Genomic DNA, 23,688 nt, shown 5'->3' on the forward strand with positions numbered 1-23,688 from the left:
CAGCAGCTCTGGAGGGTGGGGGTCCAGCTCTGGTGGTGGCGGTTCCATTTCTGGGGGAGGAAAAGGTTCAGGATATGGAGGAGGAAGCTCTGGCAGTGGAGGCTCCATGTCCAAGGGTGGCAGCAGCTCTGGAGGGTGGGGGTCCAGCTCTGGTGGTGGCGGTTCCATTTCTGGAGGAGGAAAAGGTTCAGGATATGGAGGAGGAAGCTCTGGCAGTGGAGGCTCCATCTGTGGAGGAGGAGGAAGCTCTGGCAGTGGAGGCTCCATGTCCAAGGGCGGCAGCAGCTCTGGAGGGTGGGGGTCCAGCTCTGGTGGTGGCGGTTCCATTTCTGGGGGAGGAAAAGGTTCAGGATATGGAGGAGGAAGCTCTGGCAGTGGAGGCTCCATCTGTGGAGGAGGAGGAAGCTCTGGAGGTGGAGGCTCCATGTCCAAGGGCGACAGCAGCTCTGGAGGGTGGGGGTCCAGCTCGGGTGGGGCTGGTTCCATTTCTGGAGGAGGAAAAGGTTCAGGATATGGAGGAGGAAGCTCTGGCAGTGGAGGCTCCATCTGTGGAGGAGGAGGAAGCTCTGGAGGTGGAGGCTCCATGTCCAAGGGTGGCAGCAGCTCTGGAGGGTGGGGGTCCAGCTCTGGTGGTGGCGGTTCCATTTCTGGGGGAGGAAAAGGTTCAGGATATGGAGGAGGAAGCTCTGGCAGTGGAGGCTCCATCTGTGGAGGAGGAGGAAGCTCTGGAGGTGGAGGCTCCATGTCCAAAGGCGGCAGCAGCTCTGGAGGGTGGGGGTCCAGCTCGGGTGGGGCTGGTTCCATTTCTGGAGGAGGAAAAGGTTCAGGATATGGAGGAGGAAGCTCTGGCAGTGGAGGCTCCATCTGTGGAGGAGGAGGAAGCTCTGGCAGTGGAGGCTCCATGTCCAAGGGTGGCAGCAGCTCTGGAGGGTGGGGGTCCAGCTCTGGTGGTGGTGGGTCCATTTCTGGAGGAGGGAAAGGTTCAGGATCAGGAGGGAGTGTATCGAGTTCAGGTAGTGGAGGCTCCATATCCAAGGGTGGCAGCAGCTCTGGAGGTGGAGGATCCAGCTGTGGAGGTGGAAAAGGCTCAGGATCTGGAGGAGGAGGAAGCTCTGGCACTGGAGGTTCCATGTCTGGAGGTGGCCAGAGCTCCGGTGGTTACGGATCTGGCTCTGGGAGGTGCAGCCCCCACAGTGGGGGGATGAGCTCTGGAGGTGGGAGCAGCTGTGGCAGGAGGGGCTCCATGTCGGGAGGTGGAGGACAAGGAAGCTCTGGCACTGGAGGTTCCATGTCCGGAGGTGGCCAGAGCTCTGGTGGTTACGGATCTGGCTCTGGGAGGTGCAGCCCCCACAGTGGGGGGATGAGCTCTGGAGGTGGGAGCAGCTGTGGCAGGAGGGGCTCCATGTCTGGAGGTGGAGGACAAGGAAGCTCTGGCAGTGGAGGCTCCATGTCTGGAGGTGGCCAGAGCTCTGGTGGTTACGGATCTGGCTCTGGGAGGTGCAGCCCCCACAGTGGGGGGATGAGCTCTGGAGGTGGGAGCAGCTGTGGCAGGAGTGGCTCCATGTCTGGAGGTGGAGGACAAGGAAGCTCTGGCACTGGAGGTTCCATGTCCGGAGGTGGCCAGAGCTCTGGTGGTTACGGATCTGGCTCTGGGAGGTGCAGCCCCCACAGTGGGGGGATGAGCTCTGGAGGTGGGAGCAGCTGTGGCAGGAGGGGCTCCATGTCGGGAGGTGGAGGACAAGGAAGCTCTGGCACTGGAGGTTCCATGTCTGGAGGTGGCCAGAGCTCTGGTGGTTACGGATCTGGCTCTGGGAGGTGCAGCCCCCACAGTGGGGGGATGAGCTCTGGAGGTGGGAGCAGCTGTGGCAGGAGGGGCTCCATGTCTGGAGGTGGAGGACAAGGAAGCTCTGGCAGTGGAGGTTCCATGTCTGGAGGTGGCCAGAGCTCCGGTGGTTACGGATCTGGCTCTGGGAGGTGCAGCCCCCACAGTGGGGGGATGAGCTCTGGAGGTGGGAGCAGCTGTGGCAGGAGGGGCTCCATGTCTGGAGGTGGAGGACAAGGAAGCTCTGGCAGTGGAGGTTCCATGTCTGGAGGTGGCCAGAACTCTGGTGGTTACGGATCTGGCTCTGGCAGTTGCAGCCCCCATAGTGGGGGGATGAGCTCTGGAGGTGGGAGCAGCTGTGGCAGGAGGGGCTCCATGTCTGGAGGTGGAGGACAAGGAAGCTCTGGCAGTGGAGGCTCCATGTCTGGAGGTGGCCAGAGCTCCGGTGGTTACGGATCTGGCTCTGGCAGTTGCAGCCCCCACAGTGGGGGGATGAGCTCTGGAGGTGGGAGCAGCTGTGGCAGGAGGGGCTCCATGTCTGGAGGTGGAGGACAAGGAAGCTCTGGCAGTGGAGGTTCCATGTCCGGAGGTGGCCAGAGCTCTGGTGGTTACGGATCTGGCTCTGGGAGGTGCAGCCCCCACAGTGGGGGGATGAGCTCTGGAGGTGGGAGCAGCTGTGGCAGGAGGGGCTCCATGTCTGGAGGTGGAGGACAAGGAAGCTCTGGCAGTGGAGGTTCCATGTCCGGAGGTGGCCAGAGCTCCGGTGGTTACGGATCTGGCTCTGGCAGTTGCAGCCCCCACAGTGGGAGGATGAGCTCTGGAGGTGGGAGCAGCTGTGGCAGGAGGGGCTCCATGTCTGGAGGTGGAGGACAAGGAAGCTCTGGCACTGGAGGTTCCATGTCCGGAGGTGGCCAGAGCTCTGGTGGTTACGGATCTGGCTCTGGGAGGTGCAGCCCCCACAGTGGGGGGATGAGCTCTGGAGGTGGGAGCAGCTGTGGCAGGAGGGGCTCCATGTCTGGAGGTGGAGGACAAGGAAGCTCTGGCAGTGGAGGCTCCATGTCTGGAGGTGGCCAGAGCTCTGGTGGTTACGGATCTGGCTCTGGGAGGTGCAGCCCCCACAGTGGGGGGATGAGCTCTGGAGGTGGGAGCAGCTGTGGCAGGAGTGGCTCCATGTCTGGAGGTGGAGGACAAGGAAGCTCTGGCACTGGAGGTTCCATGTCCGGAGGTGGCCAGAGCTCTGGTGGTTACGGATCTGGCTCTGGGAGGTGCAGCCCCCACAGTGGGGGGATGAGCTCTGGAGGTGGGAGCAGCTGTGGCAGGAGGGGCTCCATGTCGGGAGGTGGAGGACAAGGAAGCTCTGGCACTGGAGGTTCCATGTCTGGAGGTGGCCAGAGCTCCGGTGGTTACGGATCTGGCTCTGGGAGGTGCAGCCCCCACAGTGGGGGGATGAGCTCTGGAGGTGGGAGCAGCTGTGGCAGGAGGGGCTCCATGTCTGGAGGTGGAGGACAAGGAAGCTCTGGCAGTGGAGGTTCCATGTCTGGAGGTGGCCAGAGCTCCGGTGGTTACGGATCTGGCTCTGGGAGGTGCAGCCCCCACAGTGGGGGGATGAGCTCTGGAGGTGGGAGCAGCTGTGGCAGGAGGGGCTCCATGTCTGGAGGTGGAGGACAAGGAAGCTCTGGCAGTGGAGGTTCCATGTCTGGAGGTGGCCAGAACTCTGGTGGTTACGGATCTGGCTCTGGCAGTTGCAGCCCCCATAGTGGGGGGATGAGCTCTGGAGGTGGGAGCAGCTGTGGCAGGAGGGGCTCCATGTCTGGAGGTGGAGGACAAGGAAGCTCTGCCAGTGGAGGCTCCATGTCTGGAGGTGGCCAGAGCTCCGGTGGTTACGGATCTGGCTCTGGCAGTTGCAGCCCCCACAGTGGGGGGATGAGCTCTGGAGGTGGGAGCAGCTGTGGCAGGAGGGGCTCCATGTCTGGAGGTGGAGGACAAGGAAGCTCTGGCAGTGGAGGTTCCATGTCTGGAGGTGGCCAGAGCTCCGGTGGTTACGGATCTGGCTCTGGGAGGTGCAGCCCCCACAGTGGGGGGATGAGCTCTGGAGGTGGGAGCAGCTGTGGCAGGAGGGGCTCCATGTCTGGAGGTGGAGGACAAGGAAGCTCTGGCACTGGAGGTTCCATGTCCGGAGGTGGCCAGAGCTCTGGTGGTTACGGATCTGGCTCTGGGAGGTGCAGCCCCCACAGTGGGGGGATGAGCTCTGGAGGTGGGAGCAGCTGTGGCAGGAGGGGCTCCATGTCTGGAGGTGGAGGACAAGGAAGCTCTGGCAGTGGAGGTTCCATGTCTGGAGGTGGCCAGAGCTCTGGTGGTTACGGATCTGGCTCTGGCAGTTGCAGCCCCCACAGTGGGGGGATGAGCTCTGGAGGTGGGAGCAGCTGTGGCAGGAGGGGCTCCATGTCTGGAGGTGGAGGACAAGGAAGCTCTGGCAGTGGAGGTTCCATGTCTGGAGGTGGCCAGAGCTCTGGTGGTTACGGATCTGGCTCTGGCAGTTGCAGCCCCCACAGTGGGGGGATGAGCTCTGGAGGTGGGAGCAGCTGTGGCAGGAGGGGCTCCATGTCTGGAGGTGGAGGACAAGGAAGCTCTGGCAGTGGAGGTTCCATGTCTGGAGGTGGCCAGAGCTCTGGTGGTTACGGATCTGGCTCTGGCAGTTGCAGCCCCCACAGTGGGGGGATGAGCTCTGGAGGTGGGAGCAGCTGTGGCAGGAGGGGCTCCATATCTGGAGGTGGAGGACAAGGAAGCTCTGGCAGTGGAGGTTCCATGTCTGGAGGTGGCCAGAGCTCCGGTGGTTACGGATCTGGCTCTGGCAGTTGCAGCCCCCACAGTGGGGGGATGAGCTCTGGAGGTGGGAGCAGCTGTGGCAGGAGGGGCTCCATGTCTGGAGGTGGTCACAGCTCTGGAGGCCTGGGATTGGGATCTGGAAGTGGTGGGAGCAGTTCTGGAGGAGGAATAAGCTCTGGGTATGGAGGAAGCTCAGGCAGTGGAGGATCAAGCTCTGGCTGTATTGGTGGTGCAGATGGGGGTTCAGGGTATGGGGGGAGCTCAAGCAGGAGAGGTTCCATGTCTGGAGGTGGTTCCAGCTCTGGAGGATATGGGTCAGGCTCTGGCAGTTGCAGCCCCCACAGTGGAGGGATGAGCTCTGGAGGCTGGAGCAGTTCTGGCAGGAGAGGCTCCATGTCTGGAGGTGGAGGAAGCTCAGGTCATGGAGGATCCAGTTATGGCAGTGGTGGGTCCAGTTATGGCAGTGGCGGGTCCAGTTATGGCAGTGGCGGGTCCAGTTATGGCAGTGGTGGCTGCATTGGTGGAGGAGAGGGGGGCTCAGGGTACGGAGGAACAGGAAGCTTGGACAGGAGAGGATCCATGTCTGGAGGTGGTCACAGCTCAGGTGGATATGGATCAGGCTCTGGCAGTTGCAGCCCGCATAGTGGAGGGATGAGCTCTGGAGGCTGGAGCAGTTCTGGCAGGAGAGGCTCCATGTCTGGAGGTGCTGGCACTTCTGGTGGATATGGATCAGGCTCTGGCAGTGGCAGCTGCAGCCCCCATAGTGGTGGGATGAGCTCTGGCAGCTGGAGTGGCTCTGGCAGGAGAGGCTCCATGTCTGGAGGTGGTCACAGCCCTGGTGGATATGGATCAGGCTCTGGCAGTTGCAGCCCGCATAGTGGAGGGATGAGCTCTGGAGGCTGGAGCAGTTCTGGCAGAAGAGGCTCCATGTCTGGAGGTGGAGGAAGCTCAGGTTATGGAGGATCCAGTTATGGCAGTGGTGGGTCCATTGGTGGGGGAGAAGGAGGAAGCTCAGGGTATGGAGGAGGAAGCTCCGGCAGGAGAGGCTCCATCTCTGGTGGTGGGGAAGGAGGATCCAGTTATGGCAGTGGCGGCTGCATTGGTGGAGGAGAGGGGGGCTCAGGGTACGGAGGAACAGGAAGCTTGGACAGGAGAGGATCCATGTCTGGAGGTGGTCACAGCTCAGGTGGATATGGATCTGGCTCTGGCAGTTGCAGCCCGCATAGTGGAGGGATGAGCTCTGGAGGCTGGAGCAGTTCTGGCAGGAGAGGCTCCATGTCTGGAGGTGGTCCCAGCTCTGGAGGGCTGGGATCGGGATCTGGCAGTGGTGGGAGCAGTTCTGGAGGAGGAATCAGTTCTGGGTATGGAGGAAGCTCAGGCAGTGGCGGATCAAGCTCTGGTGGGTGCATTGGTGGAGGAGAAGGGAGTTCAGGGTATGGAGGAAGCTCAAGCAGGAGAGGCTCCATATCTGGAGGTGGTTCCAGCTCTGGTGGATATGGATCAGGCTCTGGCAGTTACAGCCCCCACAGTGGAGGGATGAGCTCTGGAGGCTGGAGCAGTTCTGGTAGGAGAGGCTCCATGTCTGGAGGTGGAGGAAGCTCAGGTCATGGAGGATCCAGTTATGGCAGTGGTGGGTCCAGTTATGGCAGTGGTGGGTCCAGTTATGGCAGTGGCGGCTGCATTGGTGGAGGAGAGGGGGGCTCAGGGTACGGAGGAACAGGAAGCTTGGACAGGAGAGGATCCATGTCTGGAGGTGGTCACAGCTCAGGTGGATATGGATCTGGCTCTGGCAGTTGCAGCCCCCACAGTGGGGGGATGAGCTCTGGAGGCTGGAGCAGTTCTGGCAGGAGAGGCTCCATGTCTGGAGGTGCTGGCACTTCTGGTGGATATGGATCAGGCTCTGGCAGTGGCAGCTGCAGCCCCCATAGTGGTGGGATGAGCTCTGGCAGCTGGAGTGGCTCTGGCAGGAGAGGCTCCATGTCTGGAGAAGGAGGAAGCTCAGGTCATGGAGGATCCAGTTATGGCAGCAGTGGGTGCACTGGTGGAGGAGAAGGAGGTTCAGGGTCTGGAGGGAGCTCAGGATATGGAGGTGTCTCTGGCAGGAGAGGCTCCATGTCTGGAGGTGGGGAAGGAGGAGGAAGTTATGGCAGTCGTGGATCCAGTTATGGCAGTGGCGGCTGCATTGGTGGAGGAGAGGGGGGCTCAGGGTATGGAGGAGGGTCCGCATATGGGGGAGTCTCTGGATATGGTGGAGGCTCAGGATATGGAGGGGGAACCTCAGGCAGGAGAGGATCAATCTCTGGAGGAAGTGGAAGCTCCATCTCTGGAGTTTGGGGATCAAGCTCTGCTGGCGCCTGCAGGCCTGGCAGTGGAGGGGAAGGAGGCTGGGATTGCTCTAGACGGGACAGTTGTTACGAAGGTGGGACCTGTGTAGATGCCAGCTGCAGAGATGTGACTGAGGAAAGCAGGTCAGGAGGAGCGTGGTCTTCTCCAAGCCCAGGTTTCTGGTCTGCCTATGGAAGTGGCTCTGTTTCCCCTGGAGATGCTGCCCACAAGTAAAACTTGGATTCAAAATCTCAGCAGTGGAACAGAATGAAGCAATTCCCTCATTGTCGGAGGCAATGGGATTTTCCTGCTGTCACCATTGGTCTGGATGGGCTGTGCATCATCCTGTGCTCTCCCTGCACAACCATCCCTGGAGTCTCCATCCCACTCCTCTGCTGGATGCTGATATTGTGATGGTGTCCCTTCCTTGGGCTTTCTCTGAGCTTTTAATCTCAGCCTGTGTGGAACCTTTATCTTTGACAACTAAAAGCTTGAAACCCTGTCTGGTGTGTTTGTTTTGATCTGGGGAGGGCAGGACTCTGATGTCTCTGATGAGATCTTTGATAGAACTTTCCATGTAAATGAATCATGGAAATCTGATCCAACCACAGGAAAAAGTTCCTGGAAAAAGGGATAAAGTAGACGGTGGCTGGAAAAGAATGACAAATGAAGATCATCTGCTGTAAAAATGGGATTTAGGGCAAAGTCCTGTATGTCTGGTCTGACCAGTCAGCCAGGACACATGGCTACACCTCAGATCCATCATTCCCTCTAGGACTCACTCATTAAATAACCTGGGGTCAGATCCTCTGTATAGCTTTTTTTTTTCTGTCACTGCAGCTGCAGATGAAGAAAGGAGCAGAAAGTCTGGGAATAACAAAGTCTCATCTCACTTTTGGTTCAGTTTTCCCCCTGCAGTCCCAAGTTAAGGTGAGATAGGGTGTACTTGAGGAAAAATTTCTTGGCCAACATCTGATTTTGGGGTTTTTCCTGCTTGGAGTTTGAGTTGGACTTGATGATTGTTGTGTGTCACTTCCAACTCAGGATATTCCATGATTCTGTGATCTTATTCAGTGATGATTTTTATCACAGGAAGCAAGATATTCCCTAAATTTCTCCCAGAACCTCCTCAAAATCCAATAAAAAGTTCTAACAAAGCACAAAGCAGTTGATTTTATGTCAAAAGTTTGTTCAATAAGCTCAGTTTAATAACGTCACTCCTGTTTAGCAACACTCCACTAAGACATCTGGAGTGTCCCAATCCCATTTGGAATATTTAATGTCCTTTCCCCAGCTTGAGGGAAGGAGGATCTTCTCTTTTGGAAGGAATTCCAACTGGGAAGAGTCCTGGGAGAGGCAGGAGGGTGATAAGAGACCCAGATTTCTGGGAAATCCACTGTGGAAACCCTTTTGCGAAGGGCTGTAAACCCACAAAGACAACCACAGAATGTCAATGGAGCTACGGAGTTATTTTGATAGGAAGTGATCTTTAATGGTTATTTTCCTTCACTGAGGGCTCCAAGAGAGCTGGAGAGGTTATGGAGGATACAGTTATGGAGAGGGATTTGGAAAGAAGTGATGGGACAAAGGGTGGGTTAGGGGACAGAAGAGGGGAGGGTTAAGCGGGACATTGGGAAAAAGTTCTTCCCTGTGAGGGTGGTGAGGCCTTGGAATGGATTTCCCAAAAGATCCCCCATCCTTGGAAGTGTCCAGAGCCGGGCTGGATGGGGCTTGGAGCAGCCTGGGATAGTGGAAGGTGTCTCTGCCCGTGGCAGAGAGTGGAACAGGATGAGCTTTAAGGTCCCTCCTATCCCAACTGTCTTGGTTTACAAGACAGGTGTCTGCTAGGGCAGACAGCAAGTCTCCCTTGGAATGGAGAATGTAGACCCCCCTCCCTCAGAATTATAATTTTGAAATTAAAGGGCTTTCAGGTAAAGATATAGGAATAGGAATGGCAGTTCTTTATCAGTGTGTCTTGAAATAAATGGGCAAGGAGACCAGCTCCTTTTGGATGCCTTTATTAATGTCATCAGCTCTGGGTGGGGGCCTGAGGGGTCTGCACACCAGCACTGCTCCATTTGGCGATGCAGAGGAGGAGGCGAACAGTTGTGCTTCACAGCAGACCTGGGGCTGCCGTCCTCATGGGTGTGCCTAGGAAGACATCCCGTGGTTCGCTGTTTAGGGTCCTCACTGTAGCTCAGTTCTATTTAGGTCACAGTAACATCTAAAACCTTGGTGGAGTAGGAGGACTCCCCACCAGTAGGACCAGTTACTTAGCTTTTCAAGTTTTGAGTTGGCTTGTTGTTTCTAGGGTCTTTTGTTGAATTTTCTTTAATATCTCTTAATTTGTATATTTCCTGGGAATTTTACCCAGCGCCATTTTTGGGGAGCAGCGGAGGCAATACCCAGACGGATGCAACAAGGATATAGATAAGGGATTTTAACAGGGGATTAACAGTGGGGGTAACTTAAAGGTTTAACCTCTAACAACAATGTTAATTAACATAATTAACTTATTATAACTGTTAAGGGCATTAACAGCTCTATTTTCATTAACCTATGAACTTGTTCATAACATGAATAATAAAGCAAAAAAACAACAGCTACGACATTAACAACAAACAGAAGCAGAACCCAGTCCCAGCCTTTGGGCCACGGCACCTTCCCCGGCAGCGCAGTTCCGATGATCCCCACGCGGTCCAAAGGCGGGAAGGGATTGAGGAGAGGCTGCATTTCACAAACCCCTGGTGAAATGAACAGGGCTAATGCCCTTATTAATGTTCAGCTGGGCAGGGGGCCTGACACGGAGCTCGCGCCCTCGGCCCCGCTGTTGCAGCTTATCCAGGTAGCTGAAGGGGAAGAAGGCGTGCAGAGTCTGTCCCTGGTACTGGTAGCCAAAGGGTGAAGAGGTGTGCAGTCTGTAGCTGAAGTCCGGATCAGCAGCTGTCACCTCTCTCCTTTTCCCCTGGTAACACCAGGAAGAGCTGCCCCTTTGTTCCTGCTTCCCACAGCCCAGCCCAGTCCAATCCTCTGCAGGCTATGGGGACAGATCAAACGTCGATCAGGGATGTGGTTCCCTTTTCCCCAGCCAGAGCACCCGTCCAGCCCCTTCCACTGTGCCCAGCCTTCCTTTTAAGGGGTGTTTTCATCCCCAAAACCCCCTCCCATGATTCCGCTATTTGCATCCCAGTCCTAGAATGGCAGTGTGGGTGGGGGATGTAGGTGATCCCGAGGTGGTTTAGCGAAAACAAACAGAGCAATTAGTTAATTAACATTTCAATATCAGTACTTAGCTTAAGACAGCAGTGTCCCAGTATTGCCACCAAAACCAGGAAGACTCTTTTGTTCATTACAAACCTCTAGTGAAATGAACAGGGCTAATGGCCTTATTAATGTTCAGCTCTTTATTAAAAGGTTAGCTGGGCAGGGGGCCCGACCCGGAGCTCGCCCCCACTGTTGTAAGTTTTCCAGGTAGCCGAGAAGGCGTGCAGAGTCTGTCACTGAAGTCCCGATCAGCAGCTGCCCCTCTCCTTTCCTCGTGGTAACACTAGGAAGATCTTTTTTTTCTTCCTGCTTCCTACAGCTCATTCTAGTCTAGTCTTCTGTAGGTGATGGTGACAGGTCAAACTTCGATCAGGGGATGTGTTTCTTTCTTCTTTAGCCAAGGTACCTGTCTAGCCCCCTCTACTGTGTTTAGTTCTCCATTTAGGTTTGTCTTCATCCCCTAAAAAACGGTCCCATGGTCCCAAGGGTTTTTTATTTGCATTTTAGTCCTGGAATGGCAGCGTGGGTGGGAGAGGCAAGTTATCTCTAGGTAGTTTAGAGAAAACAAACAGAGCAATTATTGGTACTTAGCTAGAGCTAGCAGCTGTTCCAGTGTTGGCATCGAAACAAGGAAGGCAACCCCGGGGCACTGGGAACTTTGCTCATTACACCTGGGGCAGCATCCCGGTGCCCCAACAGCACTCTCGGAACAGCAGGCTGGAACCACGGGGATGAGCAGAAATCCCGGGGAGGCGGACAAGATGTATCAGAAATTCCACAGCAAATAGCTGGAACCTGCGGGATGTCCTGGCAGGGCAGAGGGATGCGGGGGCCAGCAGCAGAAGAAAGGTTCCCCGCTGGGTTATGGTGGTGGCAGCTGTTAGGAATATGAAATTGCTTATGTTCCAAAGGGCTGCTGTTAACTGATTGTGGATCAATTACCTGTTGTTCATCCCCGGTTAACTACCTGCTGTTCACCCCCTGTTAGTTACTTATTGTTCACCCCCTGTTAATTACCTGCTGTTCATCCCAGGTTAGAAATCCCTCTCTGTCAGGTCAGGTTTCACCCTTGCTACTTCCTAGAGAATGGCACCTGGGACTGTGAGGAGGAAGTGACATCGGAGGCCACATGCAGACGTTGAGACACACCAAGTCCAACACCAAAAAACCCCTAAAACTACGAGCCACCACAAAATTGAAGGACCCAAACAAGTACAAAGAGTGAGCAATTAGTCCTAGTGTCCACCAGGACATTTTTAACCTCTCGCTGAGACATCAGCCAGAGTAAGGACTCCAGATTACAGCCTAGATTTTGGGAATCCAGTTGTTCCTGTGAGGAGAAAATCTCCGGCTTTGCCTGCATGCAAAGCGGACAAAGTTGCACTCCTCCTCCTCTGTGCCACTCTGGGAAACAGCAGCAGCACCAGCACCAGCACCAGCAGTGGCGTTTGCATGACCCGTTGGGCCCCCATCCGAGCTGGTCACGTTTTAATAAAGGCATTCAAAAGGAGAACGATCTCCTGTCCATTCTTCTCAGCAGCAAATTCCTTTCCCCAAGCTGCAGGTCTGACTGTTCTCCTACCAAGCCCAGAAGCAAGAGAGCGGCTGCCCTCAACCCCATCTCCTTTTATCTGCCCCCATTCTCGCGGTATCTCTGCTCCCTTCCCCCCCAGACAAGCTCCCAAAAACCAAAGGAGTTCCCCCTCCCCAGCGTCTCAAGCACCCACCCGTCAGTGCTTCTTAGCAACTCAGTGGGAAGAAATTCCACAGGTAATAAGGAAAGAACTAGAAAAGACCCAACCACCAACACCAGCGCATTCCCTGATTCCATGTGGAGCCAAACTCCAGCAAAGTCTGGAGGAACTTTGGAACTGCATGGAGGGAGCTCCAGATGTTGTAGTTCAAAACCGGGTCTCACCTGGGTTCAGCTTCATGGCTCTCAAGAGGCATCACCGTCCAGGTGAAACCTCCGGATCCAAATGAAAGCCACTCTGCATCATCACAATTCTGTTTTTATCCAAGGGATTAGGCTTTAATTCAGGCAAAACTTCATCTTTTAGGATAAAAAGTGGTGTAATTCTGCACAGTCCAGAGGGTCACAAGGCTCTGGTTTCATGGATAAGTTGTGCAAGCAGGGTGTTTCTCATCTCTAATAAGAAGAAATAAAAATTAATAAATAAAAATCAGATTATTAATAAAATGTATTATTAATACAATCATATAATTAATTTAAAGTGTTATGATTAAGAATACAATATTATATTGACAATAAAAATTATTATTGATAAAATATTTATTATTAATAGAGATATATTGTAAATATAATATAATATAATATAATATAATATAATACAATATAATATAATATAATATAATATAATATAATAATTTAGAAAATAAAAAATATTGGGCTAATATTATTATATCAATATTATAGATATTGATTAATAATTTAAATATTAGATTATGGATTAATATTTGATTAATATTAGACTAATAATAAATGTATCTGATTAATAATTAGAATACTGGATTACCAGTGTTACCAACAAAAAAATCAGCTTAGTAAAAAACTGGAATTATGATAGAAATATCTCATTAATAGTAAAAATATTTTATTAATAATGAAAAATATGAGTGCTGTGGTCAGGCCTGAGTGTTTTTTACTGATCACTCTAGAAAAGAATGAAAGGACAGAAAGGAAGAAGATCTGTAAGAAATGAGCACTTCTGGAGGCAATTCCCGCATCCCATTCATGCCTCTCCCTTGGAGGGGATGAGTCACCTGCTGGGGATCAGACACAGCCTCTACTCTAGGTGACGCCAGACTTTTGAGGTTCCAAGGAGAGCTGAGAGCAGCAGCTGGGAACCCCCGAGGGGTTCAGTGCTGTTTGCACACTGGGAGTGTTTCCCTGGAAGGGAATATCCAAGCCTGTTCTGCTCATCAGCGAAGCCATCAAGGGCTGCCTGGTTTCTGGAGACGTGTTCCAGCACCTCCTTCCATATCCAATTATACCTGCTGGAGTAGGAGGGCAAAATCTCATCTGGTGTTTGAGTTGCCTAAAAAATACCATGTTTTTTAATATTTATAGCGGTTCCTTTCCTCCATGAGCTTTTGATCTGGCTCCTGTAGGTTCTGCAAGAAGAGCATCTGGCCCAGTTTAGGACTTTGGACCACACAGATTTAAGACCAACACCAAGATTTAGGTTTTTAGACCATGTGAATTTAAGAATACCAGATTTCTGGGGTTTAGACACAAGTTTAAGTTCAAGATCCAGTTCTAGGTATTGGGACTACAAAAAACTTAAGACCAACATCATATTCAGGTCTTTGGAGCACACAGGTTTGAGATCAAGATCAAATTTAAGGTGTTTGGACCACAAAAATTTAAGATCAAGGCTAAATTCTAGGGGTTTGGACCACAGAGATCTAAGACCAAGCATAAATTCCAGGCTTTCAGACCACACAAATTTAAGACCAACGCCAACATTCAGGTCTATGGACCACAGATATTTAAGACAAAGGCTGAGATTCAGTTCTTTGGACCATTCATATTTGAACTGTGGTGATCAAGCAGATGATTTTCTTTCCAGTGCCAAAGCATATTGAAAAATGTGCAGAAAACATAAAAAAAAGATGCAAATTTGATGCTTTCACGGTCATGTCCACTGCTGGCTCCTCATTGGCTCATCCCTAAATTCATAGAATAACAGAATACATCCTGAGCTGGGTGGGACCCACAAGGGTCATCCAAGTCCAGACTCTGTTTCAAATGTCAGTTTGAGATCACCAATGAAAATGTCACGAGATTGATTCCATAAGGCTGCAGACATTTCGAGTTTTGGCGTTCAGGGGCTGAGCTGAAGAGAAGAAGAGGATCAAAAGAGGGGCCCCCAGCGGATGTCTTGGTGTGTGTTTTCCATCACCACCGGGCTGTGAATGCCAAGAGAAGGAGTTTGCTGACATCCTGTGCCCAGGAAGAGCAGGAGCCTCTGGGAGTGCTGGCAGCTGAGCAGGATCCTGGGAATAGGGGGAGGACAGGGAGAAGGGAGGAGCTGGCAGAAGGTCAGTTCTCTTTGGAGCTGGTGGTGACTCTGTCTCATGGCTGGCTTTATGCCAGAGGTTCACACACATGTTTTACAGAACATCCCAGGCTGAGTCAGCCTCAGAACATGAGACCATGGGGAACGTCAGCTTCCATGGATTGAGGACCTCGTTGTCCAAGTGCTGTCCTAAATATTCTCTCCCACTGCTGTAACAACCTCTTGCTTGTGGCATCCTGGGAGGTTCCTGGGAGGTTCTGGGTGTGAAGTGGCTCATCCCATGGAATTGCAGAACTATGGAATATCCTGAGCTGGAAAGGACCCACAAGGATCTTTGAGTCCAACTCCTGTCCCTGCACAGACACCCTAAAAATTCCACTAATTACAAAATCCCACCTCCTGAGAGCATTGTCCAAATGTTCCTGAAGCTCTGGTAGCCTCAGGGCAATGACCATACCCTGGGGAGCCTGGGCAGTGTTCAACCATTCCCTAGGGAAGAGCCTTTTCCTGATTTCCAACCTAAACCTCCCCTGACAGCTGCAGCCATTCTCTGGGTCCTGTCCCTGGTCCCCAGAGCAGAGATCGGAGCTGTCCCTCAGGATGAAGCTGCAGCCCCCAATGAGTCTCCCCTCAGACTCCTCTTCTCCAGCCAGACAAATCAGTCCTCAGCTGCTTCTTGTGTGGTCCCTCCAGACCCTTCGTCATCCTCACAGCCCTCCTTTGGGTGCTCCAGGATTCTCCAGGATGCTCCTGGCACCCCCAGGAACGCAGCAGGGGCCCAAATGCACTAGACACCACCATCTAGTGGGAGGAAAAGGTTGTGCTGTGCTAGTATGGAGCTGGTCTTTGCCCCAGTTCTCCCAGTCTGACTGGTGGAATTTTTTACACCTTTGCTGTGCAGATTGTGACCAGAACAAGACGTTCCCTCCTGATTTACTTTGGCAAAAAGCCGTGAAATTAGTCATGGTTGTATTGTAGCACCATCAAAATTGTGGGGCTCATTTCTGGGCCTCTTTCCAAAATTCCTGTTGATTAGAAGAGCACTGGTGAGCCGTGATTACCCTGGTACACAGGCCACAACCAACCCTCCCGGTCTTGGGAGGGAGCAGCAGAAAGTTGGCTGCTCTGACACAGATACACTGAGTTCCACCAGCACTGCTTCAGGAAGCAGCTGTGTTCTCTGCTTCCCACCAGGTGGGAGAAGCAGAGAACACCTGGTATGCTTGAAATTTGGTGACCTTTGGCTGTCAAATGAGGCATAAATATTTTGTCTCCTACAGCAAAATAGGGATGGGGTAGAGCTGGGAGAGGGAGGCAGAGCTGACAGGGTGGCATCAGGTGGCGTCAGGTACCTTTTGGGGACTCGGGGTCATTAGGGTTCAAGTGGGCTGGGGGCCAGAATGGAGGGTGATCCAATGGATGAATCTTTTGTGACATCCAGGGCTATGAAAACCCAAATTCAGAAGTTTGGCTTAGAAAAGTAGAAGAAAACTCAATTAAACCACCCACAGTCTTTTGCTATTTGTTCTGGGAGGACAACCTGGACCCAGCCATGAACCTGTTGGCTCTGGCCACAGGAAGGAAATAAAGACTCTGTGTGAACCCCTTCTTTGCCTGAAAAGCTCCAAATTTTCAAGGCATGTGCTGTGAGAACCCTGCTCAGGAACCTTGGGGTACCACAGGAGTACTGGGAGGGGGATTCAGCGGAGCCCAAGAAGAGACAAACTGGAGGCACAAAATGAAGCTGAATCAGAGCAGCTCCAGGCCAAATGTCCTCCCCTGGGCTCCAATCCTGATCTTCCAGCTGGGAATTCCATGCATGCTGCCGCTGTTGAAATGAAACATGCAAACTTCAATTGCTGTCCTGTGTGGGTGTAATTGATAGCGCTGTCAAGAACCCCTAATTAAGCTGCTCGTCTTTCCAGCTGCTTCATCCTATCAATTATCTCCCTTGCTGGGCTGAGGGCAAAGTGTTCCAGAACAGAACATTGCACATAATGAGGTGCAGGGAAACCTTTGGCATCAGCTGCTCTTGGAAACAGAATTCCAGCAAGATTCTTTGTAACCAGATTTGCTTTTTATCTGCTTTCTTGTGAAAACCACTTGGATGAACCCAGGAATTGAAAAAAATAATTTAAAAATTTTAAAAATCCCTGAAAAACCAAGACATTAAATGAACAGGGAAAATATTTATTGGTAATTTGAAATGCTTAAATGTTTAATGGCCATAAAAACATTGACTGAGGTTTGAGCCTATTGAAAAAGTTCAGGATTGATCTGGTGGAGTAGCAGAGGAAAATTATTTCTTCTCAGTGATCTGAAATGAAACTTTCATCATGTTTTGTTTTGAAAGAGACTTTGGCAGGAAGCCTTGAGTAGAGAGATTGAATCTTGGCTCCACCTCTTGGGCTCTCAGCAACTCTGTGAAACTTCTCAGCCTTTTCTTCTCCACCTGTCAAGACACTCTAATAAATCCCATTTCATGTGCCTTAAGCTATCCCAAGGGTTTTAATTACAAGCTCCCATGTAAAGGATACTGACAAGGAGTAGCAGATGGATTAATAAGGAATTTTGCAGGATGCAGGTTGCCTTATGCTCTGCCCACATTTATGCTCTGCCCACCACAGCCAGTTTACCACTGCTCTCAGTTAAATATTAACCAATGTCCAATTAACAGCCTTGGGCTAGAACCTCCTAGTTTAAAAGCTTTTTATTGTCTTCTCCATGTGAGATTTGTTTTCCAGGTGATCTACACAATCAATGCCAAAGACTTAACAAGAATCACAGAACCATGGATTGGGCTGGAAGGGAACTTAAAACTTATTCAGTTCCACCTCTGCCATGGGCTGGAGCACCTTTCACTTCCAGGCTGCTCCAAGCCCCATCCAACCTGACTTTGGACACTTACAGGAATCGGGCAGCCACAGGTCCTCTGGGAAAAGCATTGCAGGGCCTCATCACCCTCACAGGGAGGAATTCCTGCCAAATATCCCATCCACCACGGCCCTCTGGCAGTGGGAAGCCATTGCCTGTATCCTGTCCCTCCATCCCTTGTTCCCAGTCCTTCTCCAGCTCTCCTGGAGTACCTTTAGGCCCTGGAAGGGACTCCAGGGTCTCCCTGGAACCTTCTGTTCTCCAAGCTAACACCATTAACTCTCCTACCTTGTCTTCATGGCAGAGGAAACTGTTCTTGGAAGAAAGAAACACTCCCCAGGCCATTTCCTAGCCTGTATTTACTGTACGGAAGCAGAACAAACTAACCCAATAAAAGAATTCAAGCTGACTGCATGATTTACACTTAGAGAAATTCCACTGGATTTCACTAATGTTCACTTGTATTGCATATTGAAACCTCCTAATTTCTACCAGGTACTGCAAACCCCAGGAAAGGCCCCAATTATTCCTCTTCATCAACCAAGCTCCACTCCTGATATATGTGTAAAGGAGGAGCACAGACATGCCAGAGCACAGGGGTCCTTCTGGATTTTATCCTCTCCTCCATGGTGTCTCCCAGCATGAGCCAGCAGCTATCAGCTGGGTGAGCTTCCCATGGGAGAAGATTCTTCTCACCATCCTCTGCTCCTAGTGTTGACCCTTGGCTGAAGCAGCACTTTGGCCTCCAGGCATTCTTTGGGAGAGGCTATGGAACCTGGAGCCATGGCCAGATTCTCCAAAACACAAAGGGATAGAAATGTGTTTGTTCTGGGCTCTGGGGAGGTCAGGGGTGCTGGGGCACCGATGGGTTGGTGGGCAAATGTGGAGGTGCTCACCTTGTGCAGGTCAACAGGGACCTCCTGCAGCCCCTGGATGTGAAGGTGAACCCTGAAATCCAGTGGATCTGAAAGCAGGAGAGGAGCAGCTGAAGAGCTTCCACAACCAATTGGCCTTTTTGATTGACAAGGTGAGAGCTGAGAGAAGACTTTGGTGTTCCAGACTTTGGTATCTCTTCTTCTCCACTGCAGTTCATGAACCTTGAGCTGGTTTTGGTATGTGTGACCCTGGTGCCATTAATGTAGGTCAAGCACATTATGTTTTTTTAATCTGATTTATACTTGTAAATAGTTTGATGAACTGCATCTGGTTTTATTAGTAATAGTGGGAGGGGCTGTTCCTCTTAAGTGTCCAGCAGAGGTTTGGTACTGTGGGCTTCTTTCTGCAGCCAGATGTATGAATGAGGGTTTCCACTTTCAGCCCATTGATGCAGATTTATTTAAAAGTTTGTTGTTTCTGTAGCTATCACAAGGGCTGTGCTGTCCAGGGTTTCCTTGGAGAAGGGATGAGCAGCAGGCTCACTTTTCTCGAGGATTCATGGAATCATGGAACTACAGAATATGCTAGGTTGGAAGGCTCAGCCCACCAGGATCATGGAGTCCAGCTCCTGGCCCCATGCAGGACACTTCAACAATCCCACCATGTATAACTGGGGTTGGGATGGACCCCAAGGATCATCAGGTTCCAACCCCTTTCCATGGCAGGGACACCTCTCACTTGACTGTAGGCTTAGGAAGGTCACATTGACCCCTTTTTCCTCTCACGTGGTTCAATGAGCCCGGGGACTGCTGACCCAAAAGAGCAGATTCCTTGTGTCCCCACACTCCTGTGGTCCCAGCAGGAGTCATCCCAACACACACCTGAACAGGTGGCTTTGCTCTCTAAGTGCAGGTGCGACTTCCAGGGCAGCAGAGCAGGGCATTGGCTGCCCAGTGGGATGTCCTGTGGAAGCAGGTGCTGCCAGCCCAGAGGGACATCAAAGATGTCTTCGGCAGGTTTGCCTGCTGCTGCTGGCAGTGTCTGGACTCACTGCAGCAGGAACAGGACCAGGTGGAGCCTGAGCTGAGCCACTCGAGAAGTTTGTGCTGGAGTTCAAGTGCCAGTGAGTGAGGAGAAACTACCCTCGTGGCAGGAGCTCCAACAGCTGCACTAAGGGTACTCTTGGCTTGGGCCATATCCAAAGGCTGTTATTCAAAGGGCTAAGACTTAAGGAGCTGAGATCCAAAAGGGTGACGGGCAAAAATCTGGGATACAAAAGATCACACCCAAAAACCTGAGATCCAAAAATCTGACACCTGAAATGTTGCAATCCAAGAACCTGAGATCCAAAAGTTTGAGATTCAAAAGCTGACATCCAAAAGGTTGAGATCCAAACAGATGAGATCCAAAGCACTCTGTCCCCTAAATATCCACTCAAAGAAGGTCTCCATTCTTTGAATGACCCCTTCACTGGTCTCTTCCTCACCAGATATGAGTAAAAAGTGAACAGATGCACCACTGCTGAGAGTGACTTATGTTGCTGAAGAATGTAAAGAATTGGGACAAATGGAAGTTTTGGGTGCAGAGATTCAAGGGGTTTCCTCTGATCCACTCCTTGCAAGGCAAGGGGCAGGTATAGAGACTCTTAGAAGACCTTGGACAGGTGCGGGGTGTGGAAAAACACACCACTGAGAGAATACTTCATTCAAACTGGTGGTTTTTGCTCCTTGTCCTTGAATTGTGATGGTTTTTCAGCAAGATCTCTTCAATACTGGATATATCCATGGGGATCCCATAGCTGTTGCTGGTTAGGAGATAACTGAGTTTCTCAAACAAAATTTCTTACTCCAAAAATATAATGGAATTGCCTTAGATCCTTGTATAGGCATAATTTTGACTCCTAAATGTCTGGACTCTTTTAGGATGTGGAGTGTGTCCATCTGACCAAGGCAGAGCTGGAAGCAAAGGTGGAAACCCTAAAGCAGGAGATGGAGTTCCTGAAATGTATTTCTGCTCAGGTAGGGATGCTCCTGTTTAAATCATTCCTCATGGCAACTCTTCCTCCCATCCACTCCTTGTCTAGATGAATGTGGGCCAGATTAACCAATCAGGCTCTTTTTGGGAATCCCAGATCAAGAAGATCTTGAGATCCGAAAAAAATAAACCAAACCCAGTTTCAACTCCTGGCCTGTGGCTCAGGTCAGATTCTCCATGGTGATGTTACTTCTACTCGTATGTGAGATAAGAAATCTGGGGACAGGGATGCTCTGGTAACTTATGGCTGCTGAGCACAGCTTTTAGGAGAAGTAATCTGGAGAGAAGTCCTTGTGATGCCTCTGTCATTGTGAAAATGGACAACAGCTGAGCTCTGGATATGGAGGCATCCTTGGGGGCAATCCTCAGGACTATCCTCAGGGGCATGGAGCACTGGTGTGAGGGCATAGCCTGGAAAAGCAAATCCCAATTGGAAGCGTTGTACTGAGCCAGGGTAGGTCTGGTGACAGCTTCTTAAGCCTCTCACTGTCAGAAGTAACAGTGCAAAAGTGGTGGGATTTGGTTCCTGTCTTCAATAAGTGATTTCTGGATCTAATTTTCCCTTCTGATAAACTCTGTGAGTCTCAAAGCTGGGAGAACACCTCTGGAAGAGAGGTGATGGCATGTGCTGGGAATGGGGAGTTGTAGGAGAATTTACTGTTTTCTGCTAGCACTCTCAAGATCCACAATTTTTTTTCTAAACTGAGTTTAATTCTCTCTGGGAAAAGACTCAACGCTCCTGTGTAAGACACTAGTATCGACTCCCAGCTTTCTCCTTCCTTACTAACAGTTCCAAGAGCTTGAGGAGGAAAAGTGTAGGCACTTCAAGAAGCTGAGGTCCCAGCAGCAAGAGATGAAGAGCTGAGTTTTGTGATCCAGAGGAGGCAATGTCACCTGGAAAACATGAAGGAACAGGTGGGATGGATAGGATTTACTGTCTGGATCCTATGTGTCACATCCCAAGTTGTGTTTGCTACACCTTTGTGGCATCTATAAAAAAATGGGGACAAATTTTTAGCAGGGCCTGTGGCAACAGGACAAGGGGTAATAGTTTTAAACTGGAGGAGGATTGATTTAAATTAGATTCGAGGAAGAAATTCTTCCCTGTGAGGGTGATGAGATCTTGGAATGGATTTCCCAGAGCAGCTGTGCCTGCCCCACCCCTGGAACTGCCCAAAGCCAGGTTGGACAGGGCTTGGAGCAGCCTGGGATAGTGGGAGGTGTCCCTGCCCATGGCAGGGGTGGGACTGGATGAGCTTTACTGCCCTTTCCCATCCAAACAATTCCACGATTCCACAATTTCTTTCATCTTTATCAAAGTGAGTTGCCTCACACTGGCTCCATTGGTCTAGGAAAGCTCTTCCCAGAGCTGAGCAGGGAAGAAGGATTATCTCCCAGCCCATTTTCTGTTGGATCCTTTTGATTATTGCAAAGAACTAATTGCACCAAATTAGATCATGGGATTAGCTACAGCTCTCAGAAAATTGCTGAAATTGCTTCAGCAGGAATTCTGGCTTCTGACATGGGTTCAAAGCATCCAACAAATGGGCAGAATAATGACTCACCAGTAATTCAGCACCTGTAGAAACTGGTATAATTTCCAGACCATCTAATTCATTATATAGTTTATAACGGGAAGCAATGGGAAACCTTAATTATTAGTTCCAGTTAGGGCAGAATATTGGTATCCTCCAAACAAAACTCAAACACAGTCTGGCAGCACAGGGACATGTTCAGACTTCTGGAATATTTTATAATTGATTATTGATTTTGGAAACATTTGGCTTTCCTTTAAAATAGCCCAAATCCTTCCCCCCCGAAAAAGAAAAAAAAAAAAAAAAAGTTTAAGACTCTCAAAATAAGTAGGATTTTTTTCTTTTAGAGCTGGGAATGGTGAAAAAGAAGACACAAAAAAGCAGGATGTCTCATATCCCCCCAGAAGGTGTTGTCTTTGCAATCATCACCTGGTGACATTGAGCAGCGTGGGGGTCATGCTCTCAGAGATGCCTGGGGAAGACACAGTGAACTGCAAGATGAGCTCCAGAAGGCCAAGGATGATCTGGCATGGATAATGCAGGATTCCCAGGAGCTGTGGAATGGCAGGATGGCCCTGGATATTGAGATTACAACCTACAAGACTCTGCTGGAGGGTGAAGAGGGCAGGTGGGTTCCACCACAGCCATGTGTAGGCAGTGCTCAGACCTTGGGGCTCCTTCACAGCCCCAGAAGGATGAAAAGTGCTAGAAATGCTTGCTGCATCATGGATAACCTTGAGACCTCCTTCTCCTCTGAGATCTGCCTTGGGAGCCCTGTTGGAGTATGTAAGTAAGATAAAGGTTTTCAAATTTCAGTACAAAATTAAACCATCTCTCTGTGACTTGGAGGGGGAGGAGAAGGAAGTCTGCGTCTTCCACATGGGTGACTCCTGTTATGTTTTCCCCCAGCAGTGATTTCCATTGGCTCTAGGACTGACCTGGGATGTGGGTCTGGACAGCCCAGAAGATTCAAGTCCTCCTACAGTACTGCATCCTGATCCCACGACATTTGTGCCTCTCATGGAGGATTCACCTCTAGAAGCGTGGCTGGCTCTGAAGTGGGGAAATTTATCCCTGGTGCTCCTGGCTGCATCCCCAGGAGAGAGGAATTTAGGGCTAGAGGGGCTCAGCCTTTCCAGACATTGGGGCAGTTGGGAGGTGTGGGAAGAGCTGCAGGGCTGCCAGGAGCTGCAGGGCTGCCAAGAGCTGCAGGGCTGTCAAGAGCATGGGCAGCTCTGCTCAGCCATGAGGGATGTGTGGACCAGGCATGGTGATTTTAACTGGACTTCCTTGTCCCAGGAACAGCCAGATCTGAACTTCAGCTGTGAAGGCTGTGACATGCAGATTTGAGGGCTAAAGTAGAAAAATGAAAGTCCTGCTCCACTTTTAGTGCTAAAAGTAACCTCAACTCCACCTCAACACAAGGGAGAGGCAGACTGGGTGTGAGAACACTGGAGCATCAGGAAACCACATCAGAAAAGCTCCTCCACTGGGATCACATCAAAAAGGGACACTTGGAACATTAAAAACCCACAAATCCTTTTGATTTCCACTTTTTCTTTAAAAGGTTGTTGGTTGTGTTGGGGCACTTATCCTCTTATCACTCAATTCCTGTTTCCCTTTTATTTTTCCTCACTAAATCTTTGCTATCACTGTGCCAAACAGTGAGATATAATCCAGAACCTTTTCCCTAAAGTGTTCTGGGAAGTGTTTCTGGAAAAGGAGCTCATCAAAGTCTCTCTGATGCAGCTTTAGGAGACTTAGTGGAGTTTTGCAGTGGGACACATGGAGTCACGGAGAGGAAGGAAGGATTTTAGTGATGTCCTGGGAATGACTGGTCATCCATGTGGAGGCGGGGAAGCCATAAAGAAAATCTTAATTCAGAATTCCACCCACTGGATTCAGCAAAGATTAATTACTCCACTTGTGCTCCTTGGACACGGATAAATTACACCACCCTCATTTCTCCTGGGTGGCTTTAAACCTTTTGCTCCTTTTCCAGTAAAATTAATGGAGAGCCAACATGTTACCATTTGCTTTTAGGTGTTTACCAAAAGTACAGAAATGCCCATTCATCAATTGCACAAGA

The 23,688-nt window shown here is 51.0% G+C and overlaps 1 pseudogene; it reads left to right on the forward strand.

Annotated features, from left to right (window-relative positions):
* Positions 1–6,875: 6,875 nt before the first annotated feature.
* LOC144247550 (keratin, type II cytoskeletal 2 epidermal-like) lies at positions 6,876–22,914 on the forward strand (annotated as a pseudogene).
* Positions 22,915–23,688: the final 774 nt, after the last annotated feature.

The sequence above is a fragment of the Lonchura striata genome, chromosome 27 (genome assembly GCF_046129695.1).
Source record: "Lonchura striata isolate bLonStr1 chromosome 27, bLonStr1.mat, whole genome shotgun sequence".
Classification (NCBI taxonomy): Eukaryota; Metazoa; Chordata; class Aves; order Passeriformes; family Estrildidae; genus Lonchura; species Lonchura striata.